The sequence below is a fragment of the Glycine soja genome, chromosome 9, assembly GCF_004193775.1.
Source record: "Glycine soja cultivar W05 chromosome 9, ASM419377v2, whole genome shotgun sequence".
NCBI lineage: Eukaryota > Viridiplantae > Streptophyta > Magnoliopsida > Fabales > Fabaceae > Glycine > Glycine soja.
In genome coordinates, this window is record NC_041010.1 from 22,889,252 (window position 1) to 22,900,087 (window position 10,836).

Genomic DNA, 10,836 nt, shown 5'->3' on the forward strand with positions numbered 1-10,836 from the left:
CCAAATGTCTGCCTTCGCAGGAAATGGCCCCGAGGAAGCTTGCCTCAAAGAGGTCCAGGAAGGACAAGGCAGCCGAAGGAACTAGTTCCGCTCCGGAGTATGACAGTCACCGCTTTAGGAGCGCTGTACACCAGCAGCGCTTCGAGGCCATCAAGGGATGGTCATTTCTCCGGGAGCGACGCGTCCAGCTCAGGGACGACGAGTATACTGATTTCCAGGAGGAAATAGGGCGCCGGCGGTGGGCATCACTGGTTACTCCCATGGCCAAGTTTGATCCAGAAATAGTCCTTGAGTTTTATGCCAATGCTTGGCCAACAGAGGAGGGCGTGCGTGACATGAGATCCTGGGTAAGGGGTCAGTGGATCCCGTTTGATGCCGACGCTATCGGTCAACTCCTAGGAAATCCGTTGGTGTTGGAAGAGGGCCAGGAATGTGAGTATGGCCAGAGGAGGAACCGGTCTGATGGGTTCGATGAGGAGGCCATCGCCCAGCTGCTATGTATACCGGGGCAGGATTTTGCCCAGACTGCTGCAGGGAGGCGAGTGCGAATCATGCGCACCAACATGACCACCCTGACCCAGATATGGATGACGTTGCTCCTCAGCAACATCCTGCCCACCGATCATAATTCCGACCTTCCCATGCCGAAGTGTCAGCTGGTGTACGCCATCCTGACACGGATGAGCATCCATGTGGCTCAGTTGATCGCTGATGCCATCTATATTTTTGCAGGTATGGCGCCTACCAGGCATCCTTTGGATCCAAATAAGTCCAACAGGGCCCTGGGATTTCCCGCACTGATCACAGGACTCTGCCAGTCATTCGGAGTCCCCGTTGCACCTACCAAGGTAATTCGGCCGCCCATCACCCGGGCTTTTATTGAGAAGTACTGTACCCAGAGACAGGCTCAGGGTGATGCTCCACAGGCCGCAGGCGCGCCACCACCACCTCATCAGGCTGGCCAGGCTGGGGCATTTGACATGGAGCAGTATTTACGGCATTTGGTTCGCCAGCAGGCGGCCAACCACCGAGCACATGTACAGACCCATGATTGTCTGTACCAGATGAGCCTTAACATGCAGAGCCAGGGCTTCGCTTCTTTTTCATGCCCTACTCCAGACCAGTTCAGGGCAGAGGTTGCATGGCCCGGAGATTGGCCCGAGGCCCAAGCAGGAGAGGCACCCCCAGAAGCTCCCGACGATGGAGAAGAGGCCCACGAGGACGAGGAGATGGCCGATTTGCTTGACTTCTTGGGAGGGAGTGGAGATATGTGACTGGGAGATCCCCAGATTCATGTTTTCTTTCATATTTCTTTTGTCATTTTTATTCTATGTTATTGTTTTGACTTGAGAGACTAATGTTTGTTTTTGTTGTTTCGATTGTCATTTGTACAGCGCATACTTTTTTTTAGATTGTTGCGTTAGTGTTTATATATCATTACTATCGATGATGTTTGAAATTCTGGAACCGTGTAGAGTTCTTCGTTTAGGAACATCGTCCCAAAAATATATATGTAAAATAAACAAAAATCATGATAAAAATAAAAATAGAAAAGAAAAAAAATGAAATGGAAAAGAGAACAAAAGAGAGCAAGTAAAGAAGAAAAAGAGAGCAAGTAAAGAAAAAGAGAGCAAATAAGGAAAAAGAAAGCAAGTAAGAAAAAAGGTGGAAAAAGAGAAAATAAGTTGTCTGGCTAAAAATCGACATGCTTTTGAAAAGAGATGATTTCCAACTTTTCTTTAAAAGAAAAATTCGTTGATCATAGCTAGTTTTTGAAGAAAAACGTGTCTACACCTGAAGGGTGAATGCTGTGAAATTTCCCCGGATGCCCGAAATGGACTTGGAGGAATGTACAAATTGATAAAAGAACATATTTTGGAAACATTGGGTTGATTTAAAATAGAGGAAATGAATCCTGAGCCCTAGCATCACATGACCATAAAAATTTGACACTTGAGTGTCCACATAGGTGCATGCATGACCAGTTTTGCACAAAATTTCCAAATCATCATTTTTGCATTTGTGTCATGGAAATAATGTGGGGCATCCCTTTTTATCCTTGAACCAAACCAAACCCTGACATGTATCATGTCTAGCCATTCTACAAGCCTTGAGCCAAAATCCTGACTCACCATAAATCTTACCCTCAGAAGCAAAAAAAAAGGGGGAAAGGAAATTCCCAACCAAAGAGAAAGCAGAAAAAGGAAGGAAGGGAAATTTCCAATCAAAGAGTGGGAGAAAAAAAAAAGAAAAGAAAGAAAATTCCCAACCAAAGAATGGGAGAAAGTAAAAAAGAAGGAAGCTCCTGGTCAAAGAAACCAGAAGAAATGTGCAGAGAGGTCTTTGGACCATACAATATATGAACAGTACAGAATTGTCATCAAATGAACAAAAGAAAGAAAAGGAAACCATGACCTAAAGTGGTCTTCTCCCTTTGATTACCAACCAAAATCTTGTGCGTCGGTGACTTGTTCGCCTCGCGCAAAACCAAAACAGAAAAGGAAAAGGCAAAAAAAATAATAATCAAAAGCCGAAAAACTCCCCAAAAGAACCCATTCCCAAGGGAAGTCCTATTTGATCCATGATCACGCATGTAATTTTTGATTTGATAGGAAATAATTTGCAAAGTCAAGTCATGACATATCTATGGTTCGGAATTAGGATGAAACACTTACCTGTGCGAGATTGATACACTTTGAGTGGATTTCTTCTATTTTTGTCGAACCCAGTGTTTCCTCTAAATGGTCATTTAGAAACGAAATGCTAACATCCAAAATCTCATTTATGGTTATGGGAGATTTCATCAGCAGACTCTCCTTCCCCGGTAGACGTATTGTTTTTCACTCAAAAAAGCATATGCTGCTCTAAATCAGTTGGAATATTTGTCTCTTTGCTAAAGCATGTTTGCATTTGTGCGAAGAAAACACCGAGACTTTTTCAAGTCTCACAAATTGTCCAGAACTACGTAGGTCTGAGTTCCTCATTGGAGGATACGTAGGAGCAAGAGCCTCGCTTTTGTCGACCATACCGCCTTTTGTTGCCATGACTCAAGAGCTGGTAGCCCGCGGAGACACCTTACGGTTATCCGCACCTCGTCATTCAGTCACCCCAAGTGTGATTGACGAGCAGAGGCCAATATGGTCATCTGCGCCCTTTCCGGAGATGTCAGCATTTTCCGATGGAGACTTTTCAAGTCTCACAAATTATCTAGAACTACGTAGGTCTGAGTTCCTCATTAGAGGATACGTAGGAGCAAGAGCCTTGCTTTTGTCGGCCGCCCCATAATCTTTGTCATGCTGACCCTGAGGTCATGTGACATGCACCCTTGTATCATCCAGAGGCGGCAGGCCCGATGATACGCGGAGATACCTTACGGTTATCCGCACCCTTTTGTCATCCAGAGGCGGCGGGCCCGATGACAAGCAGAGACAAAATTTGGTCATTCTGCACCCTTGTATCATCCAGAGGCGGCGGGCCCGATGATACGCGGAGATACCTTACGGTTATACGCACCCTTTTGTCATCCAGAGGCGGCGGGCCCGATGACAAGCAGAGACAAAATTTGGTCATTCTGCACCCTTGTGTCATCCAGAGGCGGCGGGCCCGATGATACGCGGAGATACCTTACGGTTATCCGTACCCTTTTGTCATCTAGAGGCGGCGGGCCTGATGACAAGCAGAGACAAAATTTGGTCATTCTGCACCCTTGTATCATCCAGAGGCGGCGGGCCCGATGATACGCGGAGATACCTTACGGTTATCCGCACCCTTTTGTCATCCAGAGGCGGCAGGCCCGATGACAAGCAGAGACAAAATTTGGTCATTCTGCACCCTTGTATCATCCAGAGGCGGCGGGCCCGATGATACGCGGAGATACCTTACGGTTATCCGCACCCTTTTGTCATCCAGAGGCGGCGAGCCCGATGATACGCGGAGATACCTTACGGTTATCCGCACCCTTGTGTCATCCAGAGGCGGCGGGCCCGATGATATGCGGAGATACCTTACGGTTATCCGCACCCTTTTGTCATCCAGAGGCGGCGGGCCCGATGACAAGCAGAGACAAAATTTGGTCATTCTGCACCCTTGTATCATCCAGAGGTGGCGGGCCCGATGATACGCGGAGATACCTTACGGTTATCCGCACCCTTTTGTCATCCAGAGGCGGCGGGCCCGATGATACGCGGAGATACCTTACGGTTATCCGCACCCTTGTGTCATCCAGAGGCCGCGGGCCCGATGATACGCGGAGATACCTTACGGTTATCCGCACCCTTGTGTCATCCAGAGGCGGTGGGCCCGATGATACGCGGAAATACCCGAGTGGTTATCCGTATAAACATTCTTTTGCTATCTGTAAGACAGAACGCTTGATAGCATGCAGAGGCTGACATAGTCTTCTGCACCTTTTGTTCCTCCGGGAACAACAAGTCATTTACATGCGGAAATTTCATGGTCACCCGCGACTCTCGTCAACCGAGAGGAGCGAAATTAGTGTCATACACTAATTTTCGTCCGGGGACCTTTGCTTGATGACATGCGACCTTTCTTTGGTCCTTGTGAGGTGCTTGGCACCCATCATTAGGCGATTTGTGAAATTCCGGGAACGACAAGTCATGGTCACCCGCGACTCTCGTCAACCGAGAGGAGCGAAATTAGTGTCATACACTAACTTTCGTCCGGGGACCTTTGCTTGATGACATGCGACCTTTCTTTGGTCCTTGTGAGGTGCTTGGCACCCATCATTAGGCGATTTGTGAAATTCCGGGAACGACAAGTCATGGTCACCCGCGACTCTCGTCAACCGAGAGGAGCGAAATTAGTGTCATACACTAATTTTCGTCCGGGGACCTTTGCTTGATGACATGCGACCTTTCTTTGGTCCTTGTGAGGTGCTTGGCACCCATCATTAGGCGATTTGTGAAATTCCGGGAACGACAAGTCATGGTCACCCGCGACTCTCGTCAACCGAGAGGAGCGAAATTAGTGTCATACACTAATTTTCGTCTGGGGACCTTTACTTGATGACATGCGACCTTTCTTTGGTCCTTGTGAGGTGCTTGGCACCCATCATTAGGCAATTTGTGAAAATCCGGGAACGACAAGTCATGGTCACCCGCGACACTCGTCAACCGAGAGGAGCGAAATTAGTGTCATACACTAATTTTCGTCCGGGGACCTTTGCTTGATGACATGCGACCTTTCTTTGGTCCTTGTGACGTGCTTGGCACCCATCATTAGGCAATTTGTGAAAATCCGGGAACAACAAGTCATTTGCATGTGGAGATTTTATGGTCACCCACGAATCTCGTCAAATCGAGAGGAACGAAATTAGTGTCTTATCTTTACTTTCCTTTTATCTCCAATAAAAGACAAGTAAAGAAGGGCAACTGTCATACCCTAATTTCGTCCGGGGACCTTTGCTTGATGACATGCGACCTTTCTTTGGTCCTTGTGAGGTGCTTGGCACCCATCGTTAGGCAATTTGTGAAATTCCAGGACATGCCGAAAAACCAAAAAAATATTGATGCACAATCCGTAAGTTTCCGTGACACCCCGGAAATCAAATGGAAGCATCGTTGCATAATTAAGTGAGGTTCCGTAACATTCCGTAAGTCAAAAAGGGGATGATTATGTAATCCACAAGGTTCCGTAACATTACGGAAAGAAAACAAGTATCGTTACGAAATTCGTAAGTTTCCGTAACTTTACGAAAAAAAGAATCACCAAAAAAAAGCAGAGGGGGGTGTACTTAGTAAAAATGGGGGTGCAAATAGCACCCAGGCCCACTTGGGCCCTCCAGAATATTCCTCCAGAAGGCTGTTGCTTCTGGAGGAAGCAACCTGGCTCGCCTGGGCGAGCTGGGCGGCAACCACCTCCCCTATTTTGCTATAAATAGGGGAGGAAGTGAAGAAGAAAAGGGTTCAGCCCCTTTGGCACTTCTCTCTCTTTCGAATTTGCTTGGAAAAATTGTTTCCGTGAAGAAAATCTAAGCCGAGGCACTTCCGAAACGTTTCCGTAACGTTTAAGCCATTTTACTTAAGTCATTTCTCGCTTAACTTAAAAATAAAATAAATTTCCACCGAACGTTTGAATTTTATTATCCGTTAACTTCAGTTAAAATGAATTCCGACCGTTCGGTCGTGCCGTAACCACGTTGGAAATCAAAAAGAGGTAAAAAATAATATAATAATCAAAAAAATATCTTTTAGTAAAATAAAGCGAAAAATCAATCGGACGTTTTCTCTTTGGGATTTCTCATTCTTAATCGAATTGACTAATAACTAAAGTGAAACTAAGGCTAAAATCAACTCGCCTAGTCAAGCTCGTCCATAAAAATAGGCTTTTGAAGTTTGTCATTTCATTTTCTTACTAAGTAAAATGGATCATTTTTAAGGTCCAACGCCTTAAAATGATCACCTCTTAAAGTAAAAAAGAATCACTTGATAAGCAAGAACTACGTAGGTTGCACCCCAGTCCCCCTTGACTGGCTCATGTTGGAGGTAGCCAAAGGTTGCTTCCCCTTGTTGCTAGCATACGGCTTCATCCTCTTGTTACCATTTCCTCTGAAAGGATGGTTTCTCTGAGGTCCTCCAACGCCTCTAGCTTGCCTCTCCTTCATCTTATCTTCAAAAATCCTGCACTTTGTCACCAGCTGGTTAAAATCCGTGATTTGCATATAACTAACCGCTTGTTGGATCTCCAGCCGAAGCCCATTCTCAAACTGAGCACATAAATCTTCCTCATTCCGAGCATCTTGGTATTGAGGCCAATACTGCAGAAGCTCATTAAACTTGGCCGTGTACTCTCCAACAGACATGTTTCCTTGCTTCAAATCTAGAAATTCCCTCGCCTTCCGCTTCCTGAGATCTCGTGGAAAGTAATTCTCCAGGAATTTGTCCTTGAAGGCATTCCAAGGAATCACGCCTCCAGGTGCGACAAACGAAGGCTTCACGAACTTCCACCAATTCTCGGCCTCCCCTTGGAGCATAAATGTCGCATAAAGGACCTTATGCTCCTCAAGGCAACCCATCGCCTCGAAAATCTTCTCCGTCTCAGCTAACCACAACCTAGCACCTTCCGGATCATAGTCTCCACTGAACTTTGGCGGGTGGTTCTTACGGAAAGCCATGAGTCCCCGATACTCCACCGGCTCCACATCACGTTCCTGCACTAGAGTTTCCAGCACAGCTGTGATGCGGTCGAGGACATCACGGTTCTGATCCCTACCACGTCCTGCCATACCTATCCTGTAGGGAAACTATTAGCACCCAAGAAATCCTAAAGAGAGAGTGTACCACACAGGCTATGACAGTTATAACAACATCCTTTTCTTTATACATACTTATACACACAACAATCCTGTGAATTAGTCACACATCCATGCTCAAGACAAGAAGGCAGAAATACACACAATGTGTGACTTAACATCACTCCCCGAAACCTACTCCCAAGTTTCAGAGATACACAGCATTCACACAGCAAGACCATAACAGGTTCACTAGGATCCAACTTTTGCTTTGATACCACCAATTGTGGCGTCCCTAAATTAATGACTGGTTTAATAGTAATAATTTAAATAACAAAAACCATGGTAAATTTTTTTTTTCTTCTTTTTCTTTTTCATTTCTTTCTCTATTCACCATAACAAGGTTTAGAAGGAAAATCCTCACTATAGAGTCCTGAATGGCCAGTTCACAACTCTATTCGGAGTCATTTCTTTCTTACCACTCATAATCTCTAAGCTATTTTGCTGTTTCAAAAGGAAGAATGTACCAGCCATTACTTTAGGTCGTCACGTGAAAATAAAAGGATAAAATACAGTCGATAAACTCTTTTACAAATAAAGTTGCTAATGATTTCTTTTCAAATAACAAGATTGATCATAAATACATTCATCATTTTAAAGCTGTCCAAAATATGGGAATTTTACAAAATATATAGTGTCATCCAGAGCAAAGGTGTCCATAGTGGTGGCTTCAGCCACATGTATACAATCATCAAATTCCTATACATCAGGTCTACCCATACAAAAACAAAAAAGTAAACCTAACAGTCAGTCCTAGATACACCCATCCTCAAAAGTATATAAAACTAATCCATGGAACTGTCCACTACGATGAAGAGCCTCCGTTGATCGCCATCTCCCCCGGGCCACTATCCTCCGTAGAATCTGCCTCAAATGCCGACATGACTTCCTCGGGAGAATCCACCTCAGGAAGTGGGTCCTCATCGCCCTCTAGAAAGTCAAGAGCATCCACAGCAGGCTCAGGAGGTAGCTCCTTGGGATCCTCCTCAGGGTCTTCCTCAGACGACGTTACCTCAATCAATTGGACGGGCTCCACTAGACGATATGGTGTAGGCGTGGGTAGTATCCACTCCACCGTGCGCTAAAGCGTCCGTGCAGGTTCATCTGGATGCACCAAAGAAGTAGCCGTGAATCGAATGGTGCCCCAAAATCGGCACCTCGTGTTGGCTTCGAGGGTCTCCCAAGCTCCCTCTAGGCACTCCATCTCCACTCGATCATGGATTGGCTGCGCCGCCATCACGATCTACAAGAAAGAAAAGAAAGGGGTAGACTCTTTCACGAAAGTCTAACTGCGCCGCACACAATTTGTCTCATAACCACTACATGCAAGTAAAAGGGGTATCTTAAGGCTTTTCATCTCTGGTAATCGATTACACAGACTTGGTAATCGATTACCAGAGGCTGAACACGAATTACACAGCCTCAGAACATGAAATCTGCAAAAATGCACTGTGTAATCGATTACACATACTTGGTAATCGACTGCCAGTGACCCATTCCTCTGTGTAATCGATTACACAGACTGGTAATCGATTACCAGAGGCCTCCACCATCTCCCAGTTCCCTTTCTAAGCCTGGTAATCGATTACATCCCCTGGTAATCGATTACCAGAAGCTCCCTTAGCTTCCTGACCTCGTTTTCAAGCCTGGTAATCGATTACACCCCGTGGTAATCGATTACCAGAGACCATCTTAGCCTCCTGTCTTCATTTTTAAGCCTTGTAATCGATTACCCACCCTTGGTAATCGAATACCAGAGGCCATAACCCACATGTCAATCAAAGTTCACAGCTGGCCAGCCACCACAAGCCTCCTTGCTTTGTGGTCTTTGTTCCTTTTATCTGTTGACTGCCAGGAGCTCGCCTGTTTAGGTACATCACAGGTTCTCACTGACTGACTATGCCCGGGTTGGGTCGGGATTGGTCAAGCTTGGTTTTGGGCAATAGCACCCCACCTGACGTCCCCAAGGTCTCCTGACCCCCGCGACATATCTCCAGGTACCACTCTGTGGTCAACGAATAAAAGCAGGAAGTTTCACCCTTCTACACTTCCTCATCTCAAGCTTGTAGGATTATGGGGTACCCATCACATGTGGTACTAGGTGGCGGTCGGGCGATGGTGCACAACAAGTTTTCCACATCCACAAAGCGCGCATAAACCCACCATCCCCTGTTGCCCACCTCCAACTGAGCTCACGTACTCCCACGTAGCCCATATCCTCGTTTCTCTCAACACCGGGTCCCCATCAATCCTCCCAAGCTTCCCCAACATCAAAGTAATACAAAATTCAAACAGCACAAGCTATCACAGCCAAGCAAAACAAGGAAAAGGCAGAAAACTCTGCCCAAAACACCAACCAAAATCACAGCTTTTCACATACCAATACCCCAGAAACATTTCCTTCGTTCCAGTTCGTTAACCGTTGGATCGACTCGAAAATTTTACTGGAAATCTCTAGTACATAAGCCTACATTTTGACCGTTGGGATCTACTAGAAAACACCCAGAACTCATTCTGCACTGCTCTTTCCACAACCAGCAAATGCATAGCATTTTTCTGCACTTGTGCAAAATTCTGCTGCACAATTTCACAGCAAAAATCTGCACAAAGTGCAGATTTCGAAAACCACACTTCCCCTCATCCAATCTTGCCCAAATCAAATCCTACAAGTCCCAAATCATGTATCAATCATGTCTAACCCAAAGTCAAGCTTCAAAACACATCCATTTGAGTGGAGCAAAAAGGGCCCACTTTCTCTTTTGATTGTGACCCATACTCAGCCACAAAAAGTGAGAAAAATCTGACCTTTGAAACGCTAAAATCCTGCCTCGGTTTGCGTGCCGCTTCTCTAGTTCCAGTTCCTCGCGTTTCTCTGCGTCCGTCAGGGCCAATTTTCGAAAGTACGCAATATATATATATCAAAACGCTCAGAATAAAACCCCGAGCATGGTTTAGAGGTTGGTTTCGTTAAATTTTAAGTCGCACGCAAAACGATGATTTTTAGACTAATTAATTAAGAATTAACCCATAACCTCCCAGTTATGGACTTCTCTTTCTTAATTAGCCTAACCCGCGTATCTTGCCCCCACTATTCCTACTTCTACTAAGAACATATAGGCATATACTCTGAATAATACTCATATATATATATAATCATTCAAAAATACATCGTTTTCAAAAATTCCGGGTAGAAATTTCCATGATGTCACAGGTATTATCCCCTTCGAAGAACATACAGCAACAGTAGGGACTACTAGCAACAATATGTTTTCAAAGAGGAAAACTCTAGATGAGGGTTCACTGTAATCAAGCAAGTCGGAGACCTAGCATGATCACAGATTCACCTCCACTCCTTATATTCCTATGAACCCGGGTATAGGGCCCTTTTTCAACTCACAGTGTGTGCAAATAGTGTTGGTGTTTGTGTGCATCAAATGAATAAATATTTACCTCATGCATACATTTTAAAACACACTAAAAGCAACAAAGAGTTTATATACACAAGAACATAATGAAGGGAAACCAAC